Below are 21,308 nucleotides of genomic sequence, written 5' to 3' on the forward strand. Positions count from 1 at the left end.
CAGATATAATTTCAGAGGCATTAAGATCTTGTTAATAAATATTTCATATTCTTTTATAATTCACACTTTCTCTGTAGATGAACATTTGCTGAATTGATGACTGTCAATATAGATATAAAAGAAGAGTTATACATCTAGAAATTCAAAATGTACAAAACAATGAAGAAAATTGTAAGTTGGTGAATGTATTTTTTTGTTGTAATTTCTAAAGGAAGTACCTAACACTTAATGCCTAATTCCTATTAAACAGTATTTTAATATGGACATTATATTTCATTATAAGCTATCTGGGAGTACAAAATAACAAGCTATTTTATCTATTTTTAAATTTAAATCCTAGTAATCTTTACCAGTTAAGGAATGTATTCTTAAAATTCTGAGCATGTGAAATGGTTTAAAAATCTTGAGTGTAAATTAAAAATTTCCTTATAACCGATAATTTGTCTAAGAGGTGTTCTAATAACTAAAGAGGGACCACAGGTTCATGTATCTATAGAGATCTGGCAAGAACAGGAGGTCGAGCATAAATACTGGGCAAAGCACTGGGTCATAGGGAGTGGTGAGGCCGGTAACAGACTAAAGATGGAGCTGGACTCTGTGCTGGGATCCCACATGAGGCGCTGACTGGAGCAGTTCCAGCATCCTGAGGGGCAGACTTCACACCTTCGAAGGCAGTCCTCAACAAGCAGCCAAGCACAGGAGGTACATGCTGTTCTTGATCAAGAGGCTATGGGTATTTCTTAGGGAAGGAGACACTCTGGTCTCCCCACCACATCTCCCTACCCTTGACTTCCTCCTCTTAGGAGTGGGGTTCTGGGGAAAGACCTCATTTGTGATCTTATCATATTATCAATATTCCTAGGAGTGGTGAGAGTATTTTTTCATTGTGCAACAAACAAAAATAGTCATACAAGTTCTGCAAAGCTGAAGAGTAGCTTGTGCGTATGCATGAGAGAAAGAGGTATTGTGATTACTATTAATATTCATCTAGGGTAGATAGCTGTTGTTCAGTTGACTGTGACTCATGGTGACCTTATGTAAAACAAATGAAATGTTGCCCAGTCCTGTGTTATTCTCAAGATCATTAGCATGTTCTCATCCACTGTTGTGGCTGTTGTACCAATCCATGTCACCATGGGTATCCCTTGTCCTTGTTGACCTTCTACCTCACCAAACATGATGTCCTCCTCTAGAGATTGATGGTGTGTCTAAAGCAAATGACTTGGACAGTGTTCTATTGTGGTCCCTAAGGTTTTCAATGGCTAATTTTCAGAATTAGATCACTAAGCCTTTCTTCCTAGCCTGTCTTAGTCTGGAAACTCCACTGAAACCAATCCATCATGGGTGATCCTGCTGGTGTTTGAAATACCGGTGGTGTAGCTTTCAGCATCATAGCAACATGCAAGCCATCACAGTACAGCAAACTGACAGACGAGTGGTGGTTTATCCAGGATAGAAGTGTTGAATTTCAGAGGAAACTTGGTGAGGCAATAAAATGATCTTTTATATGTGTGTGTGTGTGTGTGTGTGTGTGTGTGTATATATAAATAAAATAAAATATTTAGGGTGGAAATAAATAGTTTACTAGTAACACTAGACTTTTTGCAATCAGAATTTTCTCCAGTCTCACCTAAAGCATAATAGCTCTTTCAGTATTTGTAAACAAATCATTCTAAACACACCTTGAAGGTTAAAAAATAAATACCTATTTATTACTTACATTTTCAAGACTTAGTTACAAGGTCCTAAGTCCCCCACGTGTCTGTCAGTTTGTTGTATTTTGGGGCCTTACATGTTGCTGTGATGCTGGAAGCTATGCCACCAGTATTTAAATATCAGCAGGGTCACCCATGGCGGACGGGTTTCAGCTGAGCTTCCAGATTAAGACAGGCTAGGAAGAAGAGCCTGAAAAGATTTAGCCAGTGAAAACCTTATGTATAGCAGCAGAACAATGTCGTGGAAGAAGTACAACCAGAATGCTCCTTAGAAATAAAGATGGCGAGACTACGTCTCACATACTTTGGACATGCTGTCAGGAGAGATCAGTCCCTGAAGAAGGACATCATACTTGGTAAAGTTGAGGGTCAGCAAAAAAGAGGAAGACCCTTAATGAGATGGATTGACCCAGTGGCTGCAACAATGGGCTTAAGCATAACAACGGTTACAAGGATGGTGCAGGACCAGGCAGCATTTCATTCTGTTGTACCTAGGGTCGCTATGAGTTGGAGCTGACTCGATGGTGCCTAACAACAACAACAGGTACAAAGGAAAATTGAATAGCAGAGTGAAGTTCAAAATGTCAAAATATAGAATAATCGTGTGATTTTAAGTACTCTTTTACACATGCAAATGAGAGAGAGAGAAAGCGAGAGATTGAGGTTAAGAACAATGTGTTGGTACAGAGTTTCAAAATAAAAGAGTTGTTCCTCCAATAGATTCTTTGGAGTAGCTGAGTTTGTGCTTCTTGGTGGAGAGAGGAGAATAGCAGGGAAACCATTCTTCCACTTTCAGGGGAAGAGGACCCTCATCTCCTACAGTTTCCATAATCAGGAAGGAGCCACCCTGGGAAGACTGGGCACTCCTACTTGGTGGCTTCAACTCATCTTCTGGCTTCTGTCTCTGCTTCCCAAACCCCAGCTGCTTCTGGAGCCCCTATTCTTACCCTATTTCCAGATCTTCTGTCCACGGCCAAGTCCTATGTGGTCATTAATAATAACAGCAGTAAATCATTTCATTTGTATCTCAAGTCTGGAGACAGACTGTCTGGGTTCAAATCTGTCTCTACTCTATCTTCAGTGGGTGATATTGAGCAGGTGGCTTAAGTCTCTATGGCTCCGTTTCTTAGCCTGTAAAGCGGGGATGATAAGAATATGGTTGTTCTGAGGATTAGATGAGTTAATTAAAGCAAGCTCACATAGTAATCACTCATTAAAGGTTAGCTATTTTTATTATTACTATACTTTTCATGTGTAGATAATCTCATTTAGTACTTGCTTGGGAATCGACTTGATGGCACTGGGTTTGGCTTTTGGTTTGGTTATCTTCATCTAAGAAAACCTGATGGCACAGTGGTTAAACTCTCAGCTGCTAATGGAAAGGTCAGAAGTTCAAATCCACCAGCCACTCCACAGGAGAAAGATGTGGCAGTCTGCTACCGTAAATATTACAGCCTTGGAAACCCTATGGGGCAGCTCTACTTTGTCCTATAGGGTTGCTCTGAGTTAGAATTGACTCAGTGGCAGTGGGTTTGGTTTTTTGGTTTGATATCTTCATTTACTGCAAGTACTGTTAATTAACATAGAGACCACGGAAGCCAGAGGAAGGGTTAAAACAGCAATGGGGTTAAGAAACAAGTAAAGACTAGTCCTATATCTTCCAATTCTTTCCCAGTTCGAGAACCCGGCTACTTTCTTTTTACATCTTTCAAAATGTGTATACTTAGATTCGCATACCAAATCTTTCTGGTTTTGGATAGCATGGGACTGACTTGTTTAGAAGTCTCTGAGTGGTTCTTACATCTTCTCTTCTGGTGAATTTCCCTGCTGTTTCTTTCACTCTTCACTATAGCCATTGAATTTTTTCCTGCACATCAAATTTCTTCTTGGAATGTGAGGCAATGCCAGGGGGCAAGGTTCTACAACGTTTCATTCTGTCAATGGAAATTATACGGTGACTTTTAATACTTTCAAAAGTTGGACCAAGTGGAAGGACTGTGCTGTGCTATGCTTGCCTAATGGTGGCCAGGAGAACATAATGCAATGTGAGTGGGCTGGCTGTGTTCCAAGAAGGTAAGCTTGGTCTAGAAAGCCATCAAGAAAGCTTAAAAGTAATACGCTCTTTTAAGATCTATGTATATGGGATCAAACTGGCAATAACAACTCAAAAGACTAGATAGGAAACTAACGGGGCAGAGACTTATATTAATGGGGGAGGAACAACTCAGAAAAGGAGGGTGAGAATGGTTTTAAAACTCAAAGAATGTAATCAGTGTCACTAAATAGTACAGACAGAAATTGTTGAATTGGTGTATGTTTTGTTGTGTATATTCTCAACAACAATAACAAAAGCAAAACAAATTATTGAAACAAAAAAAGTAAAGCTTCACTAGAATGACAATCAGGCTGCAACTTCAAGGATCTTGGATTCAGTTGTGATGATGATGGGGGAGGGGGCTGAAAACTTAGGTTGTAGACATTAGATGCTTGGCACAGTAGTGGTTGGGGTTGAGGATAAAGGGCTCCTGGGTTCTGTAGCATTTTTTAAAGGAAAAATGAAGGTTCTTCTTTTTAACCTAGTGCCTGCCTGAATAGTGTGTGTGGGAAGGAGAAATGCTCGGCAAGGTCTAGGGATGAGTCTGTGTCTCACCAACAGCATCATAATGGTGCTCACGATAGGTATATTTTCCTTATTTAATTAGATGATTACTGTAGCTATCCAATTTCAGTTCTTGTGTCATCAGCATTTCAGGCTGAGATATGGAAGAGGTAATTGGCAAAGTGGCCATTTTCATTTTGTCTACATTGTCTAGGATCCAAGACCTTGAGACAATTTATTTTAAGTGACTTCCCAGATTCTTAGGTCTGTATTTGTAGCTGGCAAGTCCCCCACCACTACTGTCAGTGAGGTGAAGACATTCCTTCCTATTGCCTTTCTTCTCTTCATCACTGTCCTTCCAGTTAGTTAGGGTGTGCAGAAAATGATCTAATTATATACTGAATTGAACTTTATTGGATATGGAAAACATACCTATAATTTTAGAACGTATTATTTAGATGATGGATAGGTTATGTTTGATATCCAGGAAGGATTTGAAATGAATTGGCTGCTTAAGGCTACCAATTAAACATGTGTATAGAACAGTCTGAGATAAAATTAGCTTACTGCTAACATTGGAGACCTGGATAAGTGAGCTAAGAAGGTAGGGCCAGGTGAGGTTCAGAAAGCCCACAATATCATAGAAGTTGTATAACTTGGAACCTTAGTCCTGTCAATTAACTCTGGTGATATGTGACCACCCAATTTATTTGTCTGAATGAGAGCTCATGTTTTGACAGATTTTTTTTTGTAGCCATGGCCATCATATAGAATGTATAATTAGATTTGCGTCAATGTCATGGGCTATAATATAGATACTTACCAAAATTATTTAACCAAAAACAAAACAAAACCTGTTGCCTTTGAGTCAGTTTTGACTTATGGTGAACTAATTTGTTACAAAGTAGAACTACTACATAGAGCTTTCTCGGCTTCAGTCTGTATGGAAGTAGATTGCTAGGCTTTTCCGCCAGCCTTTTGGTTAGTAGGCAAGCACAAACCATTTGTGCTACCCAGGCAGGTTATAAAATGGTCTTAATGGTCTTCATAAATCATGCTGCAAAAATTGATAAACTAGCTAAAAAAGCAAGGGAAAGGGAATGTCAAAGGGTATATTGACCTTAAAGTAATAGAATTCCCAAGATGTTCTTTTGGAGCTAGGCTTCCTCTGCTTTCAGGGAGTAGAGCCAGGTATGCCGTCCTTTCTCTTTACTTTCCAGCCTAAGCCGTTTTCTGAGTAGCATCCTGCCATCCACTGTTGGTGCCAGGTGGCCTTCTGTACCAGTTCAGGCTTCTGGAACTGACCTTTTGGTTTCTTCCTCATCAGCAAATACTGGAGCTCCTAACAGCTATGCTAAAAGCAGTAGGAAGCTGGTCCCTAACCAGCAGAAGGACTTCAGAATCAATAAGTCTGCAATAAATGTCCATGTGCAGAGATCAAGAGTGCCAGTTCATCCAAGCCTTGAGGCATCTTTGGTATTTGCCCAGGTATTGAGTTTGAAGTGGAAGGTTAAGGTGTTTGAAAAATTATTGTCATCTTTTATAAGATGTATATCATGCAAATCATGTTTCCCTAAGATTATTTTTTCACCTCTTGCAAGGTCAAGAACACCAGTGTTAATGAAACTCAAAGGCATATGTTTTGTAATCAAGCTCAGCATTGTTATGAATTATATAACTAACCATGGTCTTTGCCTGTGTCCCATTCCCTCTATCTCCTCCATGCTCATCCTGACACGTGCCACGATGTTTTCTTCCACTTTCCAGGCCACTTCCCTAGAAACATAAGCAAATTTGTATATCTAAAATTTTGGTTTTAAAATTTTAGATTTTACCCACCACCAGGAGATTGTTTACAGAAGAGAGTGTTTACAAAAGTTCCCTTTAAATAACGGAATTGGATCTAAGCAAAGGTGGTTGTTCTTTTTATGTGCTGTCAAGTAGATTTCAACTCATAGCAACCCTATGTGACAGGGTAGAACTGCCCCATAAGGTTTACTAGGCTGTAATCTTTATGGGGGCAGATTGCCAAGTCTTTCTCCTACGGACCCTCTGGTGGGTTTGAACCACAAACTTTTTGATTAGCAGCTGAGCACTTAAACATTGTGCCACTAGGGCTCCTTCTAAGCAAAGGAGAAGGTGATCATTTTGCTCTGTGCATAGACTCTATCGGATTTGGCTCTGGGCCACACAAAGTTAGTTACTGCTGGAGCCAAATCTTCAGTTTATTTAAAGAAGCCTATCACTATAGAACTGCAGTGCCCAATATGGTAGCCACTAGCCACATGTTGCTATGGAGCATTTGAAATATACCTCGTCCAAATTGAGATGGGTTTAAAGTATAAAACATATATTGGATTGCCAATATTTACTATGAAAAAAAGAATGTGAAATATCTTATTAACTTGATAATAATATTTTGGTATATTAAGTTAAGTATATTATCAAGATTAATTCTAGCTGTTTTTTTTACTTGTATGTTATAGATAATAGAAATTTCAAATTAGCTATGTTGCTTGTATTATGTTTGTTATGGGCAGTGTTGCTATAGATTATATATTAAATGTCTTCAGGGAAGTCACAAATGTTGTTAAATAATTACTGTACAACAGCAAGAATTAAGAAAATGCCTCCACCCTAAAGACAAGTACTTTTCAAGACAGTATTAACAATCTTTTTAAAATTAGGTAACATTGAATTCACATAACAGGGAGAAAGTTTCTTAGGAGATAACAAGAATTGAGAAAGAAAAGGTCAAAAAAAAAAAGTTTGTTACATTCTTGGTAAGACACAGAGGCTGAATTTAGTTGATAACTTAATCTGGATGGTAAATAAATATTCATGGAAAATCTAGATTCTTCCAAATGCCTAGAACTACAAAATCCAATAAAGGGGGATTATGTTATTAGAGAAAACACACAGGATTCTTTGCGAATTATTTGATTTTTGTTGTTTGGATAGTCAAATGAAGCTAATATTATGAGAACTACAAGGCACCATCAATATCAAAGGAATATTAAGAGAAATATGACATGGAAAGTTTCTGCAGAAATGAAGACCCCAGTCATAAAAGTAAAGAAGTATAAATTGCTTGTAGGAAGTGATATCATTATCGATTTATGACAGCAATTTCCTTTGAGATCTTCAGTGCAAGTCCTAAAGAATCTTCCTAGTGCTGACAAGGACAAAATCATAGAAAGGAAAACGTGGGTTGTCTGTCTGTTTATTGAGATTTTTATCTAATATTTGAAAATTTCCATAGCTGCTTAGTATTCCAAGGAGGTATTGGGTGATATTGTATCACCCAAGACAAACCAACCAATAGTGGTCACATTGCTAACCAAATCAAAACTTTTCAGAGCACTGAAAGAAGATGGAGAATCAAAATTATTTGATTCTTCATCATCTGTTAGCTTTTATTTGTTATGAAGTTTTTTTGTTTCCCTCAACTTTATTGAAGCATAAAAAAGCCAGTTACTATGGAATTGATTCTGACTCATGATGAGCCATGTGTGTCAAAGTAGAACTGTGATCCATAAGGGTTTCAACATCTAATTTTTCAGAAGTAGATCACCAGCCTGTTCTTTTGAGGCACTTCTGGGTCGAGTTGAACCACCAACCTTTTGGTTAGCAGCCAAGCGTGTTAACTCTTTGAACTCCCCAGGGACTCCTTCTCCCTCAACTTTATTGAAATATAAATACATAAAAGGAAATGTTTCCATTTAAGCATATGGTTGAATTAGCTTTGAAAAATATGTAAATAATATAACCACCACCTCAGTAAGATATAGAACATTTCTGTCACTCCAAGGACTTCCCTGTGGAGTTTTTCAAACAGTCCTCCCAACCTCCACCTTGGCCATTGGTGATTTATTTTAGTTTTGCTTCTTCTAGAACTCCATAAAAAGGAAAGCTTGTAATTTTTCAGAGTTTGGCTTCTAGAGTTCAGAATGATGGTTTTGTGATTCTTCCATGATGTAGCATGCATCAATACTTAATGCCTTTTTTTGTTGAGTAGTATTCCGTTGTGTGGATTTACCACATTTTGTTTATCCCTTACTTATTGATGGACATTTGGATGGTTTCTGGATTTTAATTATAATGAATAAAGATTCTATAAACATTTTAATATAGGTTTTTGTGTGGGCATATGTTTTCAAATCAATTGGGTAAATACCTAGAAACTAGATTGTTGGATCATGTACTAAGACTATGTTTAGCTTTGTGAGAAAATGCCAAAATGACTTCCAAAGTGGATATACCATTTTTCATTTCCATCAGCAAGGAATGGTAGTTCCTGTTGCTCTGCATCTTCATTAGCATTTGGTACTGTAAGTTTTAAAATTTTTTTAGCCATTGTAATGATTGTGTAATTGTTGCAGTTTACTAATGAAAAAAATTCTCTCAGGTTTTGTTTATATAGGAATATATTTATTTCATCTTCATTTTTAAAAGAGTTTTGCTGGGTATAAGATTCATGATTGACAGTCCCCTTTTCCCCCTATCAGCACTTTGAGTATATTCTACTGGATTCTGGCCTCCATTGTTTTGGATGAGAAGTCAGCTGCTAATCTTACTGGAGCTTCCTTGTAAGTTGATGAATCATCTTTTTCTTGCTACTTTTAAGACTTTTTTCTTTGACTGCGTGTTTCAGCGTTTTTAGCATTATGTGTTTGTGTGTGGAACTCTTTGAATTTATCGTACTTGGAGATCATTGAGCTTCTGGGATGTGTATATCATTGTTTTTCAGCATATTTGGTAAGTTTTCAGCAATTGTTTTCTCAATTGTTTTTGTTCTTTCTCTTTTCCTTCTGCTACTCCTATTACAGGTGTGTTGGTATGCTTAAAGGTATTCCCCATTCCTGTAAAACATGTTCACTGTTCTTCATTCTATTTTCTCTCTGTTCTTTGGATTGCATAATTTCTGTTGATCTACAAGTTTGCTAATTCTTTCTTTTTTCAGTTAAAATCTACTGATGACCCCCCAATGAAATTTTTATGTAGGTTATTATAATTTTTTATTCCAGAATTTTCATTTGGTTCTTTTTTTTTATTTTTATCTCTTTATCGATATTCTTTATTTGATCTGACATTTTTACCAAAACTGGACAGTTTAGGTAGTGTCTGGATACAATTTTTCTCCCCACCTCAGGGCTTGTTTTTGTTGTTCTTTGTACATTTGTTTTATGACTTAGCTACGCTATTTTAGTAGATCCTGTTTCCCCTGTATTGTGAAGTCTTGGTGTTGCCCCATGGAGGGTGTGTCCTGGGTGTGTGCACAGTCACTGTGATGACAGTGATTTTAGCAGAGCTCTCTTTGTCTGTCTTTTTTCCTGATTTCTCTGTTAAGCTGTCTGCTTCATTTGGTGTTTTATTTGCAGCCTGTTACAGTCTACTAATTACCTGATGATTGTGCTATTGTTTTCAATAATGCCCTTGGGCATAATTTGCTCAGTTGTCTGATTCAATTAAATTTTGACAGGAGTACTTTTTCAGGCCAGTTTTTGAGGTTTGTTCTGACTCCATGACACCTTTCTTTATTGTTAAATAGACAATGGCTTCATTAATATATATTATATATCCTTAAGAGTGAATACACGCATGTATACTATGATTTGAGGTCTTCCTAGAATCTTTTACGAGTAATTTTCTTAGCTATCTTTTTCCTTTTTTTTCCTGGTGAACTAGCTGGCCTATAGTTTAGATTGTTGCTCTTAATTATTGTTTAGAGACCACCCTAAAGCTTGAACTTCCCCACACTCTGTTTCAAATAAAACCCGCTCATTTGGGAAAAGACTCCCCCACATGTCTGTCAGTTTGTCGTATTGTGGGGGCTTGTGTGCTGCTGTGATGCTAGAAGCTATGCCACTGGTATTCAGATTCCAGCAGGGTCACCCATGGCAGACAGGTTTCAGCTGAGCTTCCAGACTAAGACAGATTAGGAAGAAGGACCCGGCAGTCTACTTCTGAAAAGAATTAGTGAGTGAAAACCTAATGAATAGCAGTGGAACATTGTCTGATGATTTCATTTTACTTGGATTCACAATCAAAACCCATGGAAGCAGAGTCAAGAAATCAAGAGACACATTGTGTTGGGCAAATGCTGCAAAAGACCTCTTTAAAGAGTTGAAAAGCAAAGATGTCATCTTGAAGACTAAAGTGAACCTGACCCAAGCCATGGTATTTTTAATCACATCTTATGCATGTGAAAGCTAGACAATGAATAAGGAAGACTGAAGAAGAATTGAGGTGTTTGAATTGTGGTGTTGGTGAAGAGTATGAAATATACCATGGACTGTCAAAAGAACAAACAAATCTGTCTTGGAAGAAGTACAACCAGAATGCTCCTTAGAAGCAATGATGGTGAGACCACATCTTACATACTTTGGACATGTTATCAGGAGGGATCAGTCCCTGGAGAAGGACATCATACTTGGTAGAGTTCAGGGTCAGCAAAAAAGAGGAAGACCCTCAATGAGATGGAGTGACGCAGTGGCTGCAACGATGGGTTTAAGCCTAACAATGATTGTAAGCATGGCAAAGGACTGGGCAGTGTTTCATTCTGTAGTACATAGGGTCGTTATAAGTCAGAACCCACTCGATGGCACCTAACAACAACAGCAATTTTTTAGAGAACACCCTTAAGTTTGAACTTCCCCCACACTCTGTTTCAAATAAAACCCATTCATTTGGGGAGAGTTTCAAAGCTATATTTTCTTATGGACTACCTCTCCTTGGCCAAATTATCTGAGCTACTACTCTAGCTAGGCAGAACAGTAGACTCTGGTCTTCTCAGCTTGCCTTTCCTAGTGTGCAGCCTCCACTCTATGAACAAGATAGGGTAGAGGGTGAATCCAGTATTCTCAGCCTGCTATACTTGGGGTAGAATCTCCATCATATGGGTAGGGGCTATGTGGAGAAGGGAGTGCCTGACCTCTCAGTTGCACTCACTAGGGATTTAGCTTTTTCACTTTGGAGTTGCAGAAATGAGAAATACAGGTGGTCTGCTACTCTTGATGAGATATTGTAAATCTTAGGAGCTGAGGGGAGAGAGAGTCCTGTCTTCTTGGCTACACCTACCTGGAGTGGACATTCTGTCAGGTTGGGCTGGGGAGGGGAGGATAGGAGCCTCCATGGCTCAAATAATACCACTGACTATTGTTTTTATTGAGCTTTAAATTTTCTCTGGAATAAATGTTTCTTCATGTGCTTTAGGCCCTTAAGAAAGTTTCCAGGGGACTTTATTTATTTATTTTAATAGATTTTTCCAGCTTTGCTTGTTTTTCTGGGGAGTAGGTCCATGGAGCTTGTCAGGCTGTCATCCCAGAAGTGGCGCTCTATTGATTGACTTTGGAACGTTAAACCAATTTTGCATTCCTGGGATAAGCCTCACTTGGTCATGATATATATATTTTTTGATTCACATTTTGCTAAGAAGTTTTGCATTTGTGTTCATGTGTGGTGTTAAGATGTCCTTGTCTGGTTTTGTTATCAGGGTCATGTTGGATCATAATATGAATGGGAAGTAATCCTTCCTTTTCAACTTTTTTCTCATGTAAAGTTGAATTAAAAGCATGAGAACACATCTAGAGTCAATCAAGGGTGGGTGTCTGAGGTGGACTCATGCACAGAAGCAATGGGAAGCAGGACAATTTAGGATGCATAGTACATTATGTGTCAGAGCCTGAGCTTTTTGATCTGAGGGAGAACCTTGGAATGACCTTTATTAATACATGATGTTTATCTTGGGTATACATGTCACTGAGATTATTATATACTTAGTTGAAAAAGAAAAGGGGCCAGCGTATCAACAGAGGTATGATTGTTCTCATCCAATCCTGAGTAGTTTAATAACTTAAATAGGTATTACAGAAAATTGAATGGGTTGGGTCAAGTATTCTTTAGTAATCAGGGCAATTTTTGTATCCATTGATTCTCATCATTCTGAGAGAGGAATAACCTGGAAAACCTGGTAGCTCAAAGGATCTGATGTGGACTGGATGTTGGTTCTTACTCATTTTTCTATGCCATTGTCCACTGCTGTTTGGATTGGGGGGAAGTTTTAGAGCACAAACTTATCAAAAATATTGCATTAAACCTCAATCATCTTGTCTTTTCTAGTGACTTATTCCATAAGCTCTTAAATCATTTGAAAATGTGAATCTTGGCATCCCTCTGATACAATTCCCCCACAAAAAAAAAGGGGAGGGGGGACTCAACTAGAGTATGAGAACTACCATTATAAATCCAGCCAGGTGTGGTCTGAAGTGATTAACTGCCCAGGGCCTAGGTAGATCCCCTGAGATTGCCACTGTGTGCAAGGTGAGGTGATTTCTCATGACTTCCGCACATTTATCCCCATACATCATCACCGTGATCCATCAATCCTGCGAAGGTTAAAAGGGATATTACTCAAATCCTGCCACCGAGAGGCAGAATTTCAATAGGCTCTTATGTCATTGAGTTGAAGGCTTTGAAGGGGAGAGGTGACAGTTATTTTAAATTTGATACCAAATGCCATTTAACCTTTCTTCTGCCCCCAGTCTTCACCCAGCTTCCCCAAAAAGTATTACTTTTAATTATGGAACATAATTCAGCTGCTGACTTATCTTTTTCATTTCCCAATTTCTAGAAATGAGTCTATAATTGACGCAATGGGGATGGGTTGTTGGTAGTGGTGGTGGTATTTAGTAATTCTCCTGGAATTAAGTCCCTATTAGAAATGGAAATAATGTCTTTATCTGCTTATATGCCTTTTAGTTATTTCTGGTCACATTAACATCACAAAATGTCTGCACTTAATCTATTGCAGATGTTCTTCTCGGGCCAGGAATGCATTACAGTGGCTGCTAGGGGGAAAGTTGTTTTACTGTGCTCTTTCCAGAAGAGAAGTTCTTTAGGGGAAATAAAAAGGAAGTCCCTGGGGAGTACAAATGTTTAACACTTGGAGGCTAACCCAAAGGATGAAGGCTCAAGCCCGCCCAGAGATGCCTTGGAAGAAAGTCCTGGAGATCTACTTCTGAAAACTCAGCCGTTGAAAACCCTGTGGAGCACAGGTCTACTCTGACACACATGGGGTCACCATGAATTGAGGTGGACTCCATGCCAACTGGTTTTTTTTTTGTTGTTGTTGTTAAATAGACAATGGCTACATTAGTATAAAAAAAAAAAAAAAAAAAATTTTTTTTTTTTTTTTAGTATATATCTTATATATTGTCAAGAATGAGTACATGCATCTAAACTGATTTGAGTTCCTCATAGAATCCTTTTCCTCTAAAATCTTAGCTGCTTTACCTAGTCCCCGAAATACTACCCTTAGCTCTTCCTTTTGCTTGAGGCTTTTTCCCCGGTTAAAATGCGAACACTCAGGGCTTTGTTAAGGCTGTAGCTTTCTCGTTACCTAGTCTTAATATGCGTGGGTTAAAGCAGAAGGAGTTCACTGAGCCATCTCCTAAAGCAAGGTTTTGATAAGAAAGCAGGTGGGAAGCAGAGGGCAGGGGCCTGTGGATCATGGGACCTCTTTCTCGAAAGGCTGAGCAGGGGAGATGGGGCTAATGAAGAACTTCACACATTTGATGACTTTTCTTAGAATTACCTGTAGTTTATTCTTTCCTTTATAAAGCTTATGGTTATGGGATGTTGTGAATGAAAGAATAAATGAGTGAATGAATGAAAGAAATGCCTTCACAGGCACTGGCTAGAGATGTTAAGGATTGCTGTTGTTGTTAGGTGCCAGTGAGTTGATTTTCAGCTCATGGCAACCCCATATGACAGAGTAGAACTTCCCTGTAGGGTCTCCTAGGCTGTAATCTTCATGGGAGCGGATGCCTAGGTCTTTTCTCCGTTAAAGCAGCTGCGTAGGTTTGAACCACTAACTTTTGGTTAGTAACCGAGCGCTTAACCGTTGTACCACTAGTTAAAATTTTAGATTTTTAAAAAAATTTTGGAGTGAGAGGAAAAGCCTCTCTCACAATGCATTCCATGGCACATGACCTTCTCTGATACAACCAGGTCAAGAGATGCAGGTGTTGGCCCTGTGGGCAACATTTCCAGAGCTCATGTCTGGGCTGCACCTTCTTCACTCTTCTTATTGCAGCCTGTTTTTATTTCAATTGATTACAGCCACTGCACTGTAGAGTAATAGGTTTTCTCCACTTGTACTCTGTCCAGCTTCTCATACTTATTTCTGGGCCTTACAAGTGTCTGCCTTCCTGCCCTACAACAGTGGGTATGTGAGCCATCACAGGCTGCCATAGGGCACCCAAAGCAGGGCAGCTAGCTTTACTTCCAGACTAAAATTGGTCATTTGAGCTAAGTTCATGCCAGATTTTCCTCTTCCACTGGGATATAAAGATGAGGTTTTCAAATTCTGTTTATCTGAACCAGAAATACCATGATTAGGATTTTTCAATTAAATTTTTTTTTTTTAAAGAAAAGGAGTTTTCCCCCTTATATGACATCCAGAGAAAAGTCTGTTACTGGTAAAGATTTTGCACAGTCTTCCAAACTATAGTACTTATACATTAAGAATGACATGAGGCATTGCAGAAATAAATCACCTCCCCAATCAGGAAGGAAAAAATAACCCACTCTAGCAATAGCACTGTGTATTTTCTTTGAAAATCGGTACATACATACAGGGAATTTGCTAGACTGGATTACTTGGCCAGTCTAGCAAAAATATATATAGTATTGGGTAATATATATATATATATATTTTTTTTTTTTCTTTTTGTTTGTTTCCTCTATCTGTCCACTTCTCTGCTTTGGACCATGGAAAGAAACTTTTGTTCTCTGGGAAGCATTGAGAAGAAATCTTCAATGCTTGTATTTTCCATCCCCTCCCTGTCTTTCCCCATTGGAGAAAGAATGACTAATTCAGTTGCTTGGCTTGCATCCACCGTGGTTCTTCCCTTCTTGGCAGCTCACCTAGAGACTGCAGGTGTTTTCCTGTCCTCCCTGTAGTTTCCACTAGCACTTATCCTGTCCCCACGGCCATTGTCCATGTTCCTCTTGTTTCCATCAGCACTGATCCTGTCCCCACAGGCATTGTCCATATTCCTCTTGGCCTGAGATGGCAAGCGAACCTCGAGGGGCACTAGCCACACTAACTTTGGCCTCAGAGCTAAGCTCCATTCTCCAATTCAGCATTACCAGAAACAAGGGTGACATTTTTTTCCCCCAACTTTGCATCAATTTCTTAATTGCTCCTAAACTTGAAAAGGTGTTGTGAACAATCATCACGGTTCAAATCGAACAAGAGTATTTTGGAGTATTTGACTAGTCTCTGGAGAAAAAGAGTTTGTTAAGTTGGTCTCAAACATGGAACAGCCATGGAATGGTTTAGAGGAAACTTGGGGTGTTAAGTTCAGTGTTGTCCAGCATAGGTGAGACAGACTTATGCTGACCACGCTTGTACAAACTAGGATGCCAATTTAGAGATTTTTGATAATACTGTTGAGGTTGCTGGAAATCTGTTTTAGTTGATATACACATTCTCTCAAATCAGGCAAATCTCCTTAAAAGGCCATATTAGAATTGAAAGGGTGCTTGGTGAGAATAGAACCAATGTAAGCAGATTTCATTGGATTTTTTATTCAGGGTCCTTTTCCTTTCTGTACACTTCTGTTGCCTGTGGTTTTGAACTCCGGCAGCCACCACTGGCATCTCTATGGAGGAGGACTACACATTTATAGAGTTCTAGAAGACCCAGAGGATTTAACTGTCCCCCCAACCAATGACTATGACTGTGGGGTATCAATATGCCAGCTTCCCTGCCCCTGATGGGGGCAAGTCTCAGGGGTGGTGTACATACTCTGCAGGGCTCCTCTAGGACTGAGCCAACATTACCCTCTGAGGGAAATTCTTGATATCACACTATTTAACTAGTTGCCATCAAGTCGACTCTAATAATGACCTCATGTGTGTCAGAGTAGAACTGTGCTCCACAGGGTTTTCAATGGCCAATTTTCCAAGGTAGACCATCAGGCCTTTTTCCAAGGCACCTCTGGGTAGACTCAAATCTCCAACCTTTCGGTTGGTAGCCAAACATATTAACTGTGTGTACCATGCAGGGATTCCATCACACCATCGCTTGGCCTCCTCCTCTTCCTGGTCTTGTTCCTCCTTCCCTACTGAGTCTTCCTGAGGACATGTTCTAATAAACCATTTTTACATGAATCATAATCTCAGGTTCTGATTTGGGAGAAGCCAGACAGTGCTCACAGTTCCTCATAGCCAAGTTTATCGTGTCTGCAAAGGAGGGACGCCTAATGTTTTCCCATGTCCCTAAATATCATCTACAGGTGATTAAATTAGTGAGGCAATATCTAAAACATCAGTCTAATTAAGCTGGTGCCTTTGTGTTCTTCAGAACCACCTGGAAGAACACCAAAGATTCTGCAATGTGTTGAATAAGGCAGACATGAGAAAGTACAAGCAGGAAAATGTTGGCTGGTGGAAAGCGCGCAGAGCTGGGGTGGAGTCTGCATTCTTCTTTCTGCTCTGCCAGCTTCTAACAGTGCAACCCTGGGCAGGTGGACTGGCATCTCTGGGGTAGTTCATTCAAATAAACATGAGAAGATTGGATTGGATAACCTCTAAGCTCACCTTTGCGTAATAGAAATAAACTCTCAGGGACCAAAGTTTGAGTGTTGAGTGTAAATTTTACTGCCAAGCAGGGAACCCAGCACAGAGGTTAGGCACTGGTGGGTAAGGCTCAGCAGGGGAAAGGGGAGGTGTTGGAGCTGAAAACCGCAGTCTCTGTCCCATTCAGGAAATTAGAATCTCTGAGTGCAGCTGATTGAGGTAGTCATGAGTCAGAACTGACTCAACAGCAAGTAACAGCAACAACATGGTAAGTGCTGAGAGATCTGGAGAGCTCCCAAGGTGGGTGGCATGAGGTGCTTACCTCAGCCTGAGGGGATCCAATTGTCCTTTCAGTGCTGCTGTTGGCAGGCTGGGCCACTCTGCCAGGACTCCTCACCTTTACTGCTGTTCCATGTTCCCAGGAAAGACTGGGTGTTAAAACTGGCATAGAAAGAGGAACTCTCAAGATCTAAATCAAGTTCTTTTTGACCATTATACATTGCAGCACTGGGAAAGTTTTGTAATTTGATGTTTGTTTCATTCACTTGCCATTAATTTCACAAGATTAAACAAATCTTTTATATTTTGGGAGAGATCATTACTAGGTCTTTGAACCAGTTTGAATCCCTGCTATCTGCATTTCTAACAAGTTCCCAGGAGATGGTAATACTGCTGGTTAGGGACCAATTCTGAGAACCACTAGTAGAGCAGTTGTTCTCAAAATTTGTTATACATAAGAATCACCTGGGGGTCTTGTTAAAATGTAGATTCTGATTCAGTATAACCCAGTATACCTGGGCTATAATAATTGGTTAGAAGCCCTGATTATTACACAAGAGAAAAATTATTCAAGGTTGGGCATGGGTCAAGCATTTGTGTCCTTAGTCGATAGGGTTTAATATCTTGAGGTCAGTAATGAAATACTAAGGTCAAAATATTGCATAATAAATGAACAACTGCAGAAAACATTGTGAATTATTTAATTTTGTTTATTTTCATTACCACAGCTCCATTTTTCTATCTTTTTCTTTTGCTACTGTGTCAAACCTGAGCACCCTTCCTCTGCTCCTTTCTCTCTTTTTCCTCCTCCTCAACCATGTGTCCAGCAGCCTTATTCCCTCCCTCCCTTGTATCCTCAAACTCCTTTCTCTCATCCCACATTTTCTGGAGTAGACCAGGCTCTGACCAAGGATTCTCAAAACTGGTCTTCCAGCCATCTGGGTCAGAATCTCCTAGGGAGCTTGTTCAAAATATAGGTCGCTGTACTTTAACATCCCACAGTGACGAGCCCATTGCTCTTGGTTTTTCTTATTTGTCTTTTCCAAGGCTCAGCATTTACCTGCCGGTGTCCCATTTCCTGATGGTCTCTTTTGTTTGAAGGTCACAATAGCTTCATGTGCTCTTTTTGAAGGTTTGCCAGAAATATAGCAGAGTGACTGATACGTTAACGTCTTGGGTCTGGGAATGGTGGTGGGAGGATAGTGCTTAGTTGGCCTCTCACCCTGCATCGTTCAGCTGCCCCTACCTATATGTGTTGGGATAAAGCCAACAGTTTCCCCTACTTAGATGGCAGAGTCGCTAAGTGGTACAGATGGTTAACCCACTCACTTGCTAACAGAAAGGTTGGCTGTTTGAGTCCACCCAGAGGCACCTTGGAAGGTGCCATTGAAAACTGTGGAAAAAATCCTACTTTGACACACATGAGATCGCCATGAGTCAGAATTGGCTTGATGGCAACTCGTATTGGTAGAGGGATGCCAGCCTTTTCCTGATCCTTCGTTAAGTTCTCCGGTAGTGGCCAAAGGTAGAAGGAGGAGAAAATAAAAACCACATGATAGAGTAAATCTGATAGACATTTTTAGGATAGAGGTCAAAATACAAACTTGAACTCAATTTGAAATATATTTCACCATTTTATACACCTTGACATGACTGTTATTCTTCTTTTTCACATCCTAATTGATTGATACAGATATTGAAAAAGTAATGATAGTAAGAAACTCACACATGCAATGTCCTGTTTGTTGTCTTTACATCATTCAACTAAAGCCTACTTTTTCCAATTGTAAAAGACAATCTTAAAAATATTGCATCATTACCACAGTATATTAATTTGCATAGAAACAAGAAAAGAATGGCAAGTGATTTTCAGTTAAAGATCTTTTCTGAGTTTGGAGCTACATAAATTTTTTCCCAAAAGGAGGAAACTTAGAAAACTTTCTTTACTGTGAAATGCTGAAATATGAATTATTTTGCCAAGATTCCATCAGCAAAGCTCAAAAAGCTCCACATAGCTTACTGCAGTAGTGAGTCAGTCTCTCTTTCTCAACATCACTTATCTTTGATTTTTTTTTCCTGAGCAGATAGCACAACATTGATGTTACATGAATTGAATGTACATGGGAAATTTAAGATTTAAAAAAGCATATCCTTTCCATGAAATTTATTTGTAATCTGAAGTATAAATCTCTAAATATATCCTAGACTTTCAAATAAAACACACAATAAAAAAAAAAACTTGTTACTAATCTGATAATCCCAACAGAAAGAACACAAATCTGAACTGCCACATCTAGACATTGTTGGTCATTTGCTTATTTCATGCCATGTCATGAGAGCTGTGGCCTGAGTTCTGCAGAAGCCTTTTACTTTTCACACTTTATAGGACACAAAAAACAGTGGACCCAACATGATGGCGATGGAAAATGGTGTTATTGCTAGAGAAATGCTTTATTTTAAAATGTACCTGCCAGTAAAGCTAGATCTCAAATTACTCATATAAGATTTAGAGGTCATTTGGGAATGATCTATTCTGGATATTTATTCTGGAAAATTCCACTAGAAAAAAAAATTGTATTTAGAAAAAAATTTATTTTAATGATAATAAGTTGGCCTAAGAGACCAGGTGTCACTTAAATAATTTTTTCTGTAGCTGCATTAAGGAGCCCTGCTGATGCACCATTTAAATGCTTGGGTGCTAACTGAAAGGTTAGTGCTTCAAACGTACCAGCTGCTCCATGGAAGAAGATGTAGCAGTCTGCTTCCGTAAAGATTACAGCCTTGGAAGCCCTATGGGGCAGTTCTACTCTGTCCAATAGGGTCATTATGAGTCAGAATCGACTCAATGGCAACGGGTTTGATTTGGACCGGTAGCTCCATTTACTAAGTGATTCATAGCTCAAAACCTGCATGTACCAGGATATAATGAATATTTACCCAAAAAATCATGTATTTGCTACTTTTAGAGAAGAAATAAAACCTAGAAATGATTAATAATGAATTTTATACTGGTTTATAAAGATAAAGCTCAATAAAAATTACATTTCCTTAAGGTTTTAATATGACACAGAAAAGATATTTCTGTACTCTTCTCTTCTCAAAAATCATCCCAAAATACCAGGAGAAAAAGAAAAGCTCACCATCAATGAAACTGAACAATTAAAAAAGAAGCAACTGGCCAATTCAAGTGGCAAAGTGTGGGGTGTAATAATAAGAAAAAGGTTAGTTTTCCGTGCTTGACCTGGAGAGACACAGGAATGGGAAGTGCCAGGCATTGTGGAGTGCAGGAAGTAATAGGGGCAGGAAGTAATAGGGTAGGGTGCTCTAGACAGAGGCCACAGCTCAGAGGAGGGCAGGTGAGCAGAGCTGGGTGACAACTGGGGCATTAATACGAGTCTGCATTTTGAATGGCAAACCTCCCCCAGTGCCAGAACATAGCCAGGACAAGAAACTTTCTCTGGAGAAATGGCAACAGGCCAGAGAAAAGACCTGCAGACACTGACAATCGGGGGCCTTCCACAAAAATAAACCCAGTTTGCACTCTTCCATTCAGCAATCTATAGCTCTGCCTGCCCCAGGAACTTCTAATCAGCACTTCGAGGCTTTGGCTTAAATACAAAGAGAGAGACGGGGTAGCCAGACATGGGAGAAGGGATGGAAGAAAAAGGCTATGTCAAGAAAAAATAAACAGAAAAAGAAACCCAGAGTAAACAGCAAGCTGAACGATATTTCAGAGAGGCTATAATTAACGTCTTTGAGAAGGTGCAAGAAGATAAGCCACTCATGAAGCACAAAGGTGTTCCTTAACAATTCAAACAACAAAGAACTCTTACAAGAACTTAAAAGAACTTTCAAGGACACTTAACAGCCTAAATATAATATTTAATAAATGTTGAGATTTTAGAATAAAAACAGATGGAGATAGACATTCAGAAGAAAAGAGAAGAAAATTAGAGGATCAATTCAAGAGGTCCTATATCTAACAGTAGGCGTTTCCAGTAAACAGAAAAGTATGGGGAAAATTGTAAACTGAAATAAAAATTTTTCAGAATCAAAGAACATCAGTCTCCAGAATGAAATAGCCCAATGGATGCTCAGCATAATGAATTAAAAATAGACCCACCTCA

At 39.1% G+C, this 21,308-nt stretch overlaps 1 long non-coding RNA gene across 1 annotated transcript in view; it reads left to right on the forward strand.

The window, feature by feature from the left end:
- Positions 1-8,466: 8,466 nt before the first annotated feature.
- Positions 8,467-21,308, forward strand: part of LOC135232838 (uncharacterized) — a 202,799-nt gene continuing 189,957 nt past the window's right edge. Inside the window, exon 1 of the long non-coding RNA XR_010323433.1 lies at positions 8,467-9,072. This is a non-coding gene — a long non-coding RNA (uncharacterized LOC135232838). The remainder of the gene's footprint in view (positions 9,073-21,308) is intronic.

This window comes from Loxodonta africana, chromosome 11 (assembly GCF_030014295.1).
Source record: "Loxodonta africana isolate mLoxAfr1 chromosome 11, mLoxAfr1.hap2, whole genome shotgun sequence".
NCBI lineage: Eukaryota > Metazoa > Chordata > Mammalia > Proboscidea > Elephantidae > Loxodonta > Loxodonta africana.